Genomic DNA, 15,865 nt, shown 5'->3' on the forward strand with positions numbered 1-15,865 from the left:
ATGACAGTCTGTTATAAGCAAATATTGTACTATTTTAATGTGCATGTGAATATTTTTTTTTGTTTGGTTGTTGTCTTTTTATAAGGGAGAGGGGAGAGAAGCAATAAGTGGCAAAACGTTCATTCCTCTTCTCATTTTCCACCCAACAATGTTAATATTTTTTGGCCTTCATACTGACGTTGGAATAGGTGACATAGTAGGAGCTACAATTTTTATTGATTTTGTTTTGTGGTATTGTACAGTATTCCTTCTGCTAACATAAGTCTGAAACTTCACCGTTCACTCACAGCCAGAAATCTACGATGATGTCTTTCATTTTTTTTCATACCAGCTTAAATCAGTTATATATTTCTATATTGAACTTTTGTTCCTTGTTTGTTAATGTTTTACTCTTAAGTATGTCATAACTTGTAGGCTTTTTGATGGGCAGGCTGAGTGATTACAAAAAATGAGAGGATGTGGATATAAAAAGAAGGCAAATAAACCTAAAATGTTGAAACTACAGATTGTAATGAAAAATGATCTGAATGGAAGGCATACGGCAATACTTATTCTGACACAAAAGGCACATACAACAAACTGGTGGGCGGGCAAGTGGCTTTTGGGTTATGATATTATCTATAGTGCACAGTAAAACTGAGCTTAAAAAAAGAGTATAAATGAAACCATATACAGATTTGCATCTGTCCATTCATTTATTATTTTAAAATGAGGTTACAGTGAAAACTGATTTAAGTGGGCCCAAACTGAATACATTTCGGGAATGAATTATCATAGATCTTGTATGCTAAAGGTTGATATAATCAACAAAACATGATTTTGCTGTAATGCAGACAAACAAGTAGACATAGTTCACCATCTATATTTTACAAAATATAATACTCCTGCCTTTCAAGTATCTCTCATTTAACACTAAATATCTGTTTCATAAATCTGGAAATGTCTCACTTATTATTGTAAATTACTTCAAAAGAGTGAATCAGGATATCTAGGCTATAGAAATATTTGTTAAATAAATCCTACCTAGTAGGTAGCTTCCTGCAGTAGCTTTATTTTAATATCCTCAGTTTTAGTAGTTTATACATTTGCCAAGGATCCAAAATGGACTCTTACCCATAACATGCTCAATACAATCAGGTTTTTATATGCCTTTTGGCAACTTTCTTCGGAAGGCAACATTATCCTGTTCCTGTTCATTGCCACCAAAAGGCTGCTGATTTTTTTTTTTTTAAAGCTAATAACATCTATATCATAAATGGCCTGATTCATCTCCAGTGTTTAACCACACCTACTTTGGGCCATTTTATTAAAGCAAGTTAATGATATCCACATCCTTGACATAGTCATAAAAGTCTCATGCCCTCTTCTATTCTCTGAAATTACTTTAAAGAAAGATTTTCATATGCAAATGGTCAACAGGAACAGATAGAGAACCTTAGTATTGTTAACCAAAAATTTTGTTTTCTTCTTGCTGTTGAAGATATTTGATATTTTTTAATCATGCTTTTATCCTCACAGCTCAGCTGCTTTATTTATATTCCAATGTGATATGGTCATCCCATGTTTGTGACATCAGTATTTGATAATGGAAATGGGTATAATGTCAAAAATTTAGTTTGATTTTTCTGTAGGATTGTGATGGCGACGCAGATGGTCCAGAGTTGGTTTATATGATGGATTATCCTACAGGAGTCAGCAACTGTCCTAAAATATTTTTAGACCTGACATAGTGCTACCTTGTGAAACTCCACCTTTCCTCTACCTTGGAGGACAAATTTATAAATTTTAAAATGCTGTCATTATAAAATGAGGGCACAAATGCTTGTTTTAATCTGTACTTCTGAAATTTGCCTAAATGGTTAAGGAAAACTATGAAAAACATAAGACCATTGGATTAAACTTTAAAGTCTGACGGATTTGAAAGTTTTCTGTGTACAAAAGTACTTTCTGATTTTCATTATCAAAAGACAATAAAACACAGGTAGGCAAGAATAGGATTTATTTACACACTGGACATACCCAAACATAACTGTACTTTCCTCTCAGACATTGAGCAGAATAAATTACAAGCACCACTGACTCAAAATAAAACAGTTGTTTCTTGTTTACCCTTTCACTATGGCCTCTCCTTTTCAGCTGCAATTATAGAATGTATTAAAATCAACTGAAATGCAATACCAAAGAACACATGTAAAGACTTGCTTTCCTTAATCAAATGCTGCAACTTAGAGACAAAGACTACAAATATTTTTTCATGCTACTGTTTCCCAATTGGTGTTTTGTTTTACTGGTTCTGGGCACAAACAGCACACCATCTGTTTTTCCTTGAGATGGTAGCATAAAAGGTTAAAGAACAAATTCACCTAGAACTATGTTTCTGATGAGCTCACATAGAAATTGTAGTAACCACATGCTGTTTTACTGGAAGAGTGAATTTAGGATATTGTCTGATCTCTCTCTACCTCCCGTGGTAAACCTTCTGTTAGCTTTGTGAATTTGGTAGTCGAAGGTGAACGATAAAACGTGCCATCTCTTATTTAACGAACCTTCACAGGCTGTGAGGCTGCCAAACTGCTGCAGATTTTAATTTTTTTTTACTTCATTAAGCCACACAGAGGGACAGGTCATGACAATTATCTATTCAGTCCAAACCCCATATTGACTAAAACCTTTAAATCTATAAACCAATATGTATAATAAAACAAAGAGCTTGGGTGAAGGAAGGGACATCCTCCTTGCTCCAATTGGACTGAAGAATAACTCCAGGAAAATCAAATCAAAACAATTGATTTTTTTGAATGAGTGAAGTTAAGGAAGAGAAAAGGTTAAACTGGCCTTGTTGTAATGAATTAGTTTAATATTGTTTCAATAGAATAAAAGAAACTTTTCCACCATTCTTCAGCTACAAGAACACACTATGTAATAGCTGTCTCCACTTTCTGTATTGGCAATAGCTTGTTCTTAGTGACATTTTGTGGTGCCTAGTGCTTCATTCTCCAAACAGCAGTACTGTATTGTCTGTCAAACATTCTTTAATAATAGGCTGACCTATATCTGCTGCTTTTATGGATTAAGACTAAGAGAATGCAAGTTTGACACCCTGCTGCTTCCCCACCGAAATGACTTACAATATAAATTGTTTTCTTTCAGTTATGAAGTCCATGTTTTCCCCAGTGTTTCTGTGTTTTCATGAATATTTGGCAAACATTAAAAAATATCCCCCCCCCAATAAACAAACTATACCAGTTGGATTATACTTCTAAGGAATCTTTTAATTTATAATAGCGCGATTGGAACATCATAGTTATTTTTTTTTAAGTTTTAAGATATGGAAATTCAGTGAAACTTTAAAAAAAATCTTATGTAAACCAAAACCAGAGTAATGGAAAGCAGCAGGTCTAGTGCAAATCATAATGGCCTGATTCAAAGACCATTGAACTCAATGAAAAGATTTCCATTGACTTAAGTGGACTTTGGATCAGGTCCATACCAAGAGGATGGAGGAAAGCTAGGTCTCCAGCCCCCATCTAATAGTCCCAATTTACATGCTGGCACGTAGAGTCTTCCTTGGGATAATAATTGAGGGTAGTGGTCTGTGGCACCTAGTTGAAAATTGAATGATACTCAGGTTGATGTTGGTACCTTAATGAGTGTTCCCAAACTTTCTGGTGGTCAGAATTTCTTTGAACTTCTTGAAATTATTAAAAAGAAAAGGAGTACTTGTGGCACCTTAGAGACTAACAAATGTATTAGTCTCTAAGGTGCCACAAGTACTCCTTTTCTTTTTGCGAATACAGACTAACACAGCTGCTACTCTGAAACTTGAAATTATTAGATGAGTATGTTGCTTGATGAAACTTTGGCTTTCCAGTGGTTGCTGCCATGCTGGAGCCCTGCAGTGTGCACATAAACATACAAGGCCAGCGCACAAAAAAAGAGTCTGCTGTGTAGTTTACCAAATCTGGTATCTTGTTGTATTGTTAGTGGGAAAATATGCTCTTTTAAAAAATAAATGGGGAACATTTCCTTGCAGTTCCTTGCATAGGTATTTTTAGTAAAATTGATTCTGGGGCCCTAGGCTCATGCTTTTTTGTTAATCTTGCACCCACTATAGAACAAAAGTGAAGACTGAATTACTTCCAGATTTACATATTGAATGCCCACCTTAAACATGCTGGAAGAGGTGGTGGGTACAAAATGAATTTTATAAACTTGCATTTAAAAAAGAAATCCTTTGTGATGTATCCCTAGAACCTCCTGGTATGCTGGAAATATCCCAGAAAAGCTTTATTCTGGTATGGAATTTGCAGAAATATACTTTCTTATGACTTTGAGGCTAAACAATTTACATTATTCTGTCCTTGAGGTTAAGCAAAACATGATGATGACATAGTAAATCTGATTCTATTGAGAAAATAATTATGAATTCCATTCTTATGGATATTCAGTATTTGCCTTGCTTTTTTATATTTTTGACTTGAACTAGTTATTTGTTCAGGTTTTGATGGTGGTTTGTTGAATGGCATTTGGTTTGTCAGACTTCTTTATAAAATGAGCTTTATTTTGCAAGCTTAATGTTTTGTTTTCTGAGATTGTTTTCTCCCTTCTGGATGTATAAAACTTATCTGGGACTCTCAAATCACTTCAAATACTTCTTCCCATGCAAACCCAAAATAACTGGGCTTTGTGCAGGCGGCTTAGCAGGGATAGGAATGAAATTCACCTGAGATCTATGGGAAGGTACACCTCTACCCTGATATAACGCGATCCGATATAACAACGAATTCGGATATAATGCAGTAAAGCGGCGCTCTGGAGGGCGAGGTGGGGCTCCGTGATCTGGTGGATCAGCACGTCAGTGTGTTTGGCTCCAACACGCTACTCTGAGCGGCGTGTTAATGGTCCCGGGCCAGGGCTGAGGGGTTGGATAAGGGGCAGAGGATCTTAGGGGGTGGTCAGGGGACGGGGGAGTTGGATGGTTCGGAGGTTCTGGGGGTGGGGCAGTCAGGGGATGGGGGCGTTGGATAGGGCGTGGGATTCTGGGGGGGGTCTGTCAGAGGGTGGGGGTGTGGATAGGGGTCGGGGCAATCAGGAGACGGAGGTGGGGGGCTTGGATGGGTCAGGGGTTCTGAGGGGTTAGGAAGTGACTATTAATAACAGAAATGCTCAAGGCCAAAGCAAGTTCGATATAATACGGTTTCACCTGTAACGCGGTAAGATTTTTTGGCTCCCGAGGACCGCGTTATATCAGGGTAGAGGTGTACTTCCATTAACTGGAAGCCAATAGGAATTCCCCTTCGTGCCATGCACGGGGTACAGAGATCCTCCCTACATGATTGTTGGTTTAATGGCCCTACTACACAAGACTGCTGTGGACCTTAATCGGTTAAGAGAACCTTATGTAGGCTTCTAAACAAAGGTGAGCTTTGACCATTAAGAAGGAGGATCATATTCTTTAGGACTGCCAAAAGAAAAGAATAGGAAACTTGAATTGTGATTTTAGAAAGAAAGGTTGAGGTGAGGATGTATGCAAAACAGAAGTTATTCAGGTGATGAAAAACTGATTGTGCCCTCATCTTTGGGACATCTTTTCTGCATGTGGAACATTTAGCTATGCTTTTGTATCTAGCAAGTCTATCTGGTGTAGGCAAAGGAACTTTAGTATATGCTACAGAAGATGTGGTAAGAACTCAGGGCATAAAACATAGTCAGGCTCTTTGTCTGGGTAGGTTCCATCAAGATTCTTACATTAAAATGTCACTAAGAGGTTGCCTGCAAGTTGATTCACTGATAGCATAATTACCCCAAAATGCTAAGTCTTTGATTCTGTGAAGTATGGCACTTTTATGTAATTCCTTTAAAAGAAATCAGAATTTTGATTTTTTTGTTAGTCTCTTGTTAGATAAGATCAAATTTTCTAAAAAATCAGTTATCCTTGCTTTCACATCTGCAAGGGAAACCAACTTAAGCAAATGATTTTGTGTGTGTGCTTGATGAACCAGGTTGACTGTGCTCCTTTAATAAGAGTCCATTACAAATTCCTAATAGTCTAGAGATACCAAACTGAAAATGTTAAAAATAGGACTTCTATTGTCCCATTACCGGGTTTCTAAATCAGAGGTTGTCTTTAATTACCACTGGGGTTTTTAAATTTTTGTTCTAGGAAGTATGTAAACTAATACCTTATTAACAATGTGGTGGCAGTCAACAGATCTGCTAGCACTAAAGCTGCATTGTAGAACACCATTCATTATTGAACACCATCATTTAAGGTAATAAGTCATTAACCCCCCAACCATTTTCCCTCGTCATAAATGTTAAATATGCCCATAGTGCACACTTTAAAGTTCCTTCGTTGTAATTACCTGAACCTAAAGAAGCAAGGAATTTCAAGATAAAGGGACCAAATACACAAATGGATTCTTCACAGTTACTGATTTTATTAAAGGCAATAAAACTTACTCGAGTATTGTTTGGAAGAAGAAAAAAAAATGAAACAAAGTTTAAAAACCCAGCAAATAGACTGTGTTTACATATAACTGTGAATTAAGTTGAAGTCTCAGCTTTAAATTCCTTATGCTCAGCTGAATAAATACTTTAGTCTTCTTACTAGATTTAAGTAAGTTTTATATGGCAAAATTTAAGAATATTAAATTTTAGCACATAAATATATCAGTACTATTAATTAAAAAATGAAAGAGACCTCTACTTCACTTCGGGCCTGAGAGATGCTTTGTAGTGCATTGCCCTATGGGGAAAAGCTTGAGCCTCATATCCTATTTGAGATTCACAGGGGAACCAAGCCTGCATTGCTTCTTGCACCTCCAAAGGAAGGACAAGATGAGGGAGAAAACTAGCTGAGCACATCTCAGAGAATTTGAAAAGGGGCCAACCAGCTGCAAAGTAAAGACAGTAGTTCATTAAGACCCTGATCCAGCACAGCAGTCAAGAACAGCGTTGCTGACTTTTGCAGTTTTACTGCAAGTTTCACATTTTGTGTTTTTTCTAGAAGCCCCTCAGCTGTCATCCCCTCCCTCCCCCCCAAAAAAAAGTGTCTCGCCCATATGGCAGTGGAGAGCATCTTTAAAATATGTAAGTGCCCTATAAAGGCTCAGAAACCAGAATACAAATAAAAAGAACCAAATTTTATTAATTTATAAAAATCATCATTTTTTAAGCCAGTGGGGGCACTACAAGTAGTGTCATAATTTTTTGCAGGTCTGATTCATGGTTTTTAAATGTTTGGGCTTGGCAATACTGTACTTATTTAATTTTATATGCATGAGTATTCCCATTGGCTTCAGACAGCTCATGGTTATAATTAAGCATATGCTTAAGAGATTTGCTGGATTGGGCCTCAGATGCCCCTCATTAACAGTCAGTAAAAAATGACAAGACTTGCTCTGGCTATTAGAGCAAAATGGGAGAATCTGCTTGGATGTGTCAGGTGTCTGCCTAATTGAGGTCCAGATTGGTAAACACAGAAGAGGTCACTAAGAAACCGTGCTATGCCAGAGACTAATAAAATGCGTTTGCGTTAAGTTATGGGATCTAATGGGTATGGAATTATGAAATCTAGTTCAGCGTCCAGTTCACTTAATCCAAAGATAGTAAAGCTCAGATCTGGTGTTCTCATCCTGGAGCCATCTACAGTACCTGCAGAGATAGGTTTTTAGAAATACATGTGTGTATGAGAAGTGAAGTGAAGTTTTCACATCTATGATGTTTGAAAACTGGGGAAGATACTTTATTAAAATATAGTTTGGGCATCATTGACACCCTGAAACTGTTTCATACAGACCTGCCATGGAATTACATAATCATTAATTTACTTTAATTTCCAGCTTCAAATAAAATATTTTATGGTGTAAATATTCCATGCATAAAATATGTTGCATTAGGATAGTGCTATCATTTAAAAAGAAACACATTACTTTTAAAATGGACAAATCAAACTTCCAATGTCAAATTAATAATAATGGAAAAAAATCCCAGAAGTATTAACATTTTAAAAAGCAGAAAGAGGTATTAAAAAATCACCATAAGAGTATACATAGCTATCCATTTTAACCCAAGAAACGTATTAGCTATCCTCATCCCTTTCCTTCGTAGTGTTTGCTAGTACTCTGATTTTGTCTTTGTTAGGCCTCAGTCTTGCAAAGACTTAGCATATGATATGTTTAACGTCAGCAGGACTACATGTGCTTGAAGTTAAGGGCTTGTCTTCACTACCGTGCCACATTGGCTCAGCTGCATCCGATGTAACGCATCTGGTGAAGACATGCTATTTCAACAAGAGAGTACATTCCTTTGGTGTAATTACTCCACTATTTCAAGTTGATATAACTTATGTCACTTGGGGGTGTTTTTTCACACCCCTGAGCAATGTAAATTGCATCGACTTAAGCATTAGTGCAGACAAGCCCTAAGTCTTTGCTGCATTTACGCAGCGCTCTACTGACTTCAGTTGGGCCCTGCTGCAGAGGCCTCCGTCCATTTGCACATTGTATATTGCAGAATTGGGGTCTAGGTTTGCAAACTGTTCTGGGCAGGGACTGTCTCTGCCTGTGTGTTTGTATAATACCAAGTTCAAAGGGGCCCAGGATTCTTTGGAGCCCTTTGAACTATTGTGATATAAATGATAATACTGTACTATACTATACCTCCATCTCTCAATATAGTAACTTAAAGAAGGATAAAATGTTGAATTTTAAAATGTTCCTGTTTTAAAATCTGTTCAACCTAATTAAAAATTGCTTATTATCACAGTGCAAGCCTTCAGCGTGTGGAAAAAAATCACCTACAGTAGAAAAAGCAAAATATGAAGAAAACTCCCTTTCAGATACTTTTATCCACACGCTTTAGCTTCTTATCTCTGTGGCTGCCACAAGTATGTGCAGCCGTGGCCTACTTAATTCTTCCAGTTACTTCAACAATTTTTCTAAAAGGCCTTAAGCATTGGTTGCTATGTGAAAAATTGTTCTTCTACACTGTACTCAGTAAAAACATAGCTCTTGGTTCATCTAGTTTCCTCTGTTGTAGCATCTTCTACTGTATCTTGACTTCTACTTTGGATTTATTTCCTCATATCAGTCATTTTTTGCTGTTCATAATATCTTCCTAAAAACCTGTTGCCATTGGAATTGAAGAAACAGTTACCCTAATATGTTTAATATTTTCTAATAATGTCACATTGAATTTAGAAAATTAGTATTAGATTAACTTTTTTAGTTATTTAGTTAATCTTTCTATATTCATAAAACACAAGGACAGTATACTGTCATTTTGTCAAACTTATTTGATATCCTTCCTCCCCAGCCCAACTCTGGCAAACAAAATCTTTCAGTAAAAAGAAAATCAATGCTGTCATCTAAAGGTTTCTGTACTTTTAAAATTTTGATGTTTAGAAATAACATTACTTGAAATTGCTGTTGATTTTTTTTATGTAAATTTTCAGTTGCTGTCACAAAACCCCTCATGATGCCACTTTTATCAAATAAACCCAATAATTAGCAGATTTTTTGTAATAATAATGATTTTGTGAATTAGTTAAAATGTTACAAGGACTACAGAGATTATTCCCTCCAACTTTTAAAGGGAAACTGAAGACATGTTTAAGCAAAGAATAGAATTTCACTTTTTATGTTAGGAGAAAAGGTGAAATCACTAGGTGAAAAAGTATGAGATCACTGTTATATTGTATAATGTGTAAATTGTATATGGTGAGTTGTGTACCTGTACAATCCAAAACAATGCCTCTCAATATAATTGTAGCATCATGTGTGGCTATTACATAAAGAATGACTCTAATCAATACAATCTATGCATATAGTTGCAACTGTACCTATTCCTAGAATAGCAACTATAAAACCATTTTTCTGGAAGATGCCTTCACTTTTAAAAAATGTAGCAGTTCTTTACTATGAAATCAGCTTGCATTTATATGGTGCCTTTCATCCTGAAGGATCCCAAAGGGATTTACAGTGAGGTTTTTTTTCTCTCTCTCTGTCTCTCATATTCATTTAATGTGCTTTTATTTATGCTATATATACACTGCATCCACTCCTGAAATAAATATTAATTGTAACCTGGTACAAATTTTATTCAAAAAGTGTGAAATTCACCTTACTAAAGCCCTTATTGCTGGACCAACTAAGATGCAAATGGTGCAGCGGGCAAGGTTTGATTTACCAGCATTTGACTGAATTTAATTAAAAGTGAATAACAAGGGAATTTAAGTACAAAGACTGTAATTACCCAAGTCAGAATTTGGCTAGAATACTTGTGAAAAATGCCATGGGATCTTTCATAAACACGAGTGGTTAGGACCTCTGTGTTTCTCTTCTCATTTGAAAGATGACACCTCCAGCAGTACATCACTCCCAAATACAAAGCCTAGTCATTAGTTCAGTACTGACTTGAAGGGAAAAACGTCACATACTCCAGTCCTAACTCTGTTAATACATAAATACAACAATGGAAGAGGATAAAATAAATTTAGATTCTATGATTAAATGAACTTGATAGTTCAGAAATAAGGTAGCACAGCATTCTAGCCATTCATCATTTGATAAATCCAGATTAGTCATGTCTCCTTATTGAGTGGTAAAAAGGAATTGAGGTGGGGAGCCATGCTTCCTTTTGTAGCCTCATATTGCACGTTTGAAGGGGCTTGTGCCTCTAACAGTGACTTCTTGTAGAGTGTTCTGGGTTTACTGGCTGATGAACTTCCTAGGTTCCGTAGGGCTACATCACAGGAAACAACTTTTGTGTAGGAAACAACCATTTGGTATGTTCACTGCCCCTTGTGTCATCACAGTGTCTGATGGTAGTGGCTGCACTTGTGGGACACCAATGCTGGCTTCTCTTAAATATTGATAATTTGCCATATTCGCTAGCAGTCAATGAGAAAATGTGCTTTGGTAAACCCCCCCCCCCCAAAAAGTAAGAAAATTCAAAGCCTTTTAAAATGATATACTGTGTGTGTTGCATATTTTTTATTTCCTTTAGCAGATAGTATGTGTGTGCCAAATTAACCATTCTATTTATATGTACATATAAATGTGTGTGTATTCGAAGGTGTGCACACTAGAAATAACTACAGTTGAATTTTTCAGTGATTGGACATGAAATTAACATGTTGTAAGAGCCCATTCTTACAAGGGATTAATCGTCACAGCAATTACAAAAAATAGAACTTCACTTTACTACCATATAGTATATAAGCTGTGAAAAACAGGGCCTTCCATATTTTGATCTACAACTGGTTCAGAATTCCATAAATAAGCCTAGTGAGTAGGTCTCACTGTCAAGAGGCCCTGCTCTGCACAGCTTTATAGGGTAATAAAATTAGATTATATTTCTTCTAATTCCCTTTTTAGAGCATAATCTCAGGTTTTTGATGTCAAATACTCAGTAAAACTGAGAGAGGTGAGGATTTGAGATGTACCTCCTTCTCTCTTTTTTTCAAGACTTGTTATTTAAGTGTTGCATTTTTTTTTTTAAATCATGATTAGACATTCAAATATAGCACTTAATTTAATTAATTCATTGTGAGACTAGTTCCATGCCAATGATTGTTTCAGTGCTTACATGCTGAAATAAGAGCACAGGAAATCAAATGGGTGGTTTTTGCATTACAAAAATAACAAAAACACAGGATGGTTTGATGAGGAAAGCAAAATATTAAAGCATAAATTTAAAATCAAAATTACTATATTATACGTGTACAATTTAGCTAAGTTTATATTTCAGTGGGAATCTTAGTTTTTGAGTTTCCTGACTTCTGATAATTAAAATTTTCAACCTAATTGGTGTATTGGAGTTTTTGTTTAATAAGCAGTATTTAATAAAGTGTTAGTCACTTGAGCTTTTTTTCTGTGATTATTATAGCCTGTATATAAGTAAAATATTGGTGCTTTTGGATGGAATTTATATTATATATGATGATAAAATGCTGGTTTAGTTGCTTTAGTTTGTTTCAGAAGGCAGCAGGAAACAGCTGTTAGTTTATTACCAACTTTCTTTGGGATTATATGGTGGGGACAGGGGAAAAGAGTGAGCATTTGAAGATAGATTAATTATGTGGAGCAGTGTTAAGCCTTCATTTGATCTCTTCACAAGGAGATGAATTGTACAAATTGAGAGGATTCTACTTTTTTTTTTTTTTTTTTAAAGGAGAATCTGAGAGAATTACTGTTAGAGATCCAAGGTCAAATTCTTCTAGTGATGATGTTGGCTAATGTCAGTGTTGTAAATGCTGACTGAGGACCCTGAGGTGGGCAATTCCGCAGGGTGGGGAAGCTACAGGGAAAGTGATCGCCACTTCTCTTGTACCTTAGGAGGAAGGGAAAGAGGCAGTGGAACATATGGTATGTCTACACAGCAGCTGGGATTGTTCTTCCCAACACGAGTAGACAGACATGCATTAGCTCTGAGCTAGTCTGCTAAAATAGAAATATAACCACAGTGGGATGAGCTTGCTGCCCAAGTACGTACGCACGCACATAATTGGATGGGATCGTATTTGGGCGGCTAGCTTGATCTGCCTGTGCTGCTGCAGCCATACTGCTATTTTTAGCATGCTAGCTTGGGCAGAGCTAGTGCATGTCTGTCTTCCTGCACTGGAAAGCACCCTTCTAGCTGCTGTGTACAGATACCCGTAGAGAGAAGGGTAGCTGAAAAAGTGTGTGTTGCTGGCTGAAAATGGGATGTGGACAAGATGTGGTTTTATTTAGTGCATCTCTTCAGCAGCCCTGGCCATTGGAGTCCTGGCCATCAAGTAAAGCTGCATGATCTAACAGGATCCCCAAAGGAAGGTGGCTTTGGAAACTCTTCCTTCAGGATGAATTCCTCCAGTGTCATGAGGAGTTTTGGTTGGCTTATAAAAATGCATGTGAATCTGGCCCCTGAACTTCTCTGATTAAAAATGTGCTCCTTTATAAGTTACCATTGTGAAGAAAAAATCTAGCTGTGCTTTTTAAAGATTTAAGCAAACGACTGAAAACTTGCAATTCAATTTTTAAATGTATTTGATTTTTATATGAATTTAGAGATTATTAGAATTAAGTTAGGTTCAGTCAGGTGTTATATGCTGTGGGAAAAAAAGTAAAAAGGTTGTGGGTTTTTTTTTTTTGTTAAATTTATGTCAGAAGGACATAATGTTTTTTCTTGAAATGAAAACAAAACTCAAAAGCATTTAAAACCAAAACTGATGATATTCTTCCAAGAAGATAGCTTTGGGATGGCAGTATATCCTAACGGAAGAGAGGATTGAAATGTGTTTTCCTTACAAGAGAGACATATGCTCCAATCTGCTGAGAATTCTCCTCAGTCATGCGTTGATTCTTTAACTAGCGTGGTTGTTAGACATAGGTCCTCTCTGTCTTTCTTGCTAATCTTCGTCACTGTAGTAGCAGAGTGCCTCCCAGCTATATAAAAGTAGGAATAGCAATCTTGTTCTACCTTCCTAGCTTGTTGGAGGTGTAGTTACATGTTTGTGATACTTAGAGGGAAAGCTAAGTTGAGGGACTGGTTAGTTCTGAATGTAGTTGAGATCCATTGTCATTCTTCTCTTTTTTTCTAGTAGCGAGTTCTGCAATCTTTGTTCAGCTCAGGCGAAAGTTCCGTCCCCTGCACTTTTGAGCCTTCTCTTATTGGTTGACAATTTCACTGTTATGATGAAGCATAACTCTGTATAATCACAGAGTGATGGTGGTTGTGAAGGGAGTGATGCTCTTTAGGATCAGTCCCATAGAAAGTTTTGAATAGTAGGACAGAGTCTTCGAATAGTGCTCTGAATGCAACAAAAAGCCAGTGCAGGCAGTGGAGTACTGAGATGATGAGCTCATTGTGACCTGGGGTGGCTGAGTAGGTGGGCTGCAGCAATTTATATGAATTGAAAAAAGTCCAAGATGTATGGATTCATTCCTGGATTAGAAGAATTACAGTAATCAGGCATGGAGGTCATGTATGCATAAATAACCACGTCCAGCTCTTGGTCTGAGAAGATGGGGTGAAAATGTCAGATTAATTGTAGATGGCTGTGCCTGTCTTCTGATCCAGTGGTAATAAGGAGACCAAAAGGACTCTTGCAGAAAGTGTGAGGTAATATAGTGAATATCTGTTCATTAGTGATAATTCCTGTACCCTGCGGAAGAATCTCTTTCCTGCTTTTGGTTGTTCCACAGCTGTTAAATGACTATAATGCTATTATGCTAACAGTGTCTAGTATTGTATTCCTTTTTCAGTGAATACTTCCACTGAAGTCAATAGGGATTTTGCCTGGGCAAGAAGTGTGGGGGATCTGGTCCCAACTAGACACTGCTTATGATGGTCCAGTATTGAAGTAAAAGGAGAAGAAATATGATTTTGTGGTGGAGCCATTTTTTTCTGTCCCCATTGCAAGTTCACGTCATATATTCTGCTTTTCCTTCCAGGAGTAAAAAGGTGTCTACATTCTGCTTGCCTGTGGTATTCTTTTCTTTTCCTTAGAGGCATGTTAATATCTCATGGATCGCTTTTGAAAACCATTCAGTATAGGAAACCGTTCTTCAGATATAATTTTTATTTTCTTTATTTCTCCTCTCCTGTTCTTAATAAAAACAAACATCCTGTTTTCATGGATGTCCCTAATGGTTCATTTATCCCTGATGTGTTTTCTTCAGTTAATGTAATTGCTATTTTTTGTGACCTCATAATTGGTTGCTCTGGAAATGACTTTGATATAGCAAAAGGAACATTCTTTCTTTAGATGAATATCTGGGAGCAGAAAATTCCTGATAAATATTTTATTAAAAAAATGTTTAAAATTGTAAATGTTACAATATACATGTGCATAACACTTTTCAATAACATATCTGAGAGTGACTTTATATTTGTATAATATCAAATAAATATAAAACCATATAGGGCAGGAATTAAATTTGTATGCTATTTCCCCATGAAAAACTAGGGCAGAAAATATAGAAAAGCAAAAAGCTCTCTCAAAGCAGAGTGTTTTTCCTGGTGTTGGAAGGTCTTTAAGAAGCTGAGCATCACAGCACTGTGCTGTGAATCTTCTCTATTCACCAGGACTAAACTGTGATACCTCAGTGCAATAGTCAGTGAGTACAAAACACAATCCAAAGAGAGCTGAAATAAAAGAAAACTCCTAATTGTCTCATGGGATGTCGGGCTCAGCGCACAATATGAAGGCATTGTGATGACGCCAAATGCTCTTCTGGAGCATTCAAGCCCAACTTAACTTCCACTACTAACCCTGCTTTCATGAAAATACTGCCAAGTGTGGAAGGGAGTGAGACAACCCAACCATATCTTAGGACAAGTTAGGTTTAGCCATTTGAATTGAATTTTAATAGATTAATTTGGAAATCTACTCAACCTGAAATTTCATTTAATAGGGAACATGCAGAATTGTAATATGAATTAGACTGGAAATATTTATTTCAATAAACTTTTATACACAATGGGCCTTAATAGGCCTCAAAGTGGCATATTCAAGCTGTTGTATGTTAGACTGTCCTTTTCAGTGTCGAGCACTGTGGTGTTAGAAACCAAAGGTAGAGGACAAAATGATATTCCAGTTCCCATAGCAGAAGTGTCGTGTCTATCCTGTCTTTTGTCCAGGGTTGGAGATTAGGAAGCACTGAAAATTGATAAGTATTGTTGTGCTGTTTTTCTAGCAACCTTGCACCCTGATTTTGAGCTGGAAAAGAAAAGAGAAATCTAGTAGTGGCATTAGGCATAGGTGCCTTAGGAAGTCACCTAGGCCTAGGATACAATGCTACAGAGAGAGCCAAAATAATCCTCTAAAGGCTTTATTTGACCTTTTTTCCTTGTTTTGATGTTCATGAAGCAAATTTCA

General features: G+C 36.6%; 1 protein-coding gene across 4 annotated transcripts in view; it reads left to right on the forward strand.

The window, feature by feature from the left end:
• COMMD10 (COMM domain containing 10) overlaps nucleotides 1–15,865 on the forward strand; it is a 165,544-nt gene that overhangs the window by 82,401 nt on the left and 67,278 nt on the right. The window lies entirely within an intron of this gene.

Source organism: Dermochelys coriacea, chromosome 5, assembly GCF_009764565.3.
Source record: "Dermochelys coriacea isolate rDerCor1 chromosome 5, rDerCor1.pri.v4, whole genome shotgun sequence".
NCBI classification, from domain to species: domain Eukaryota; kingdom Metazoa; phylum Chordata; order Testudines; family Dermochelyidae; genus Dermochelys; species Dermochelys coriacea.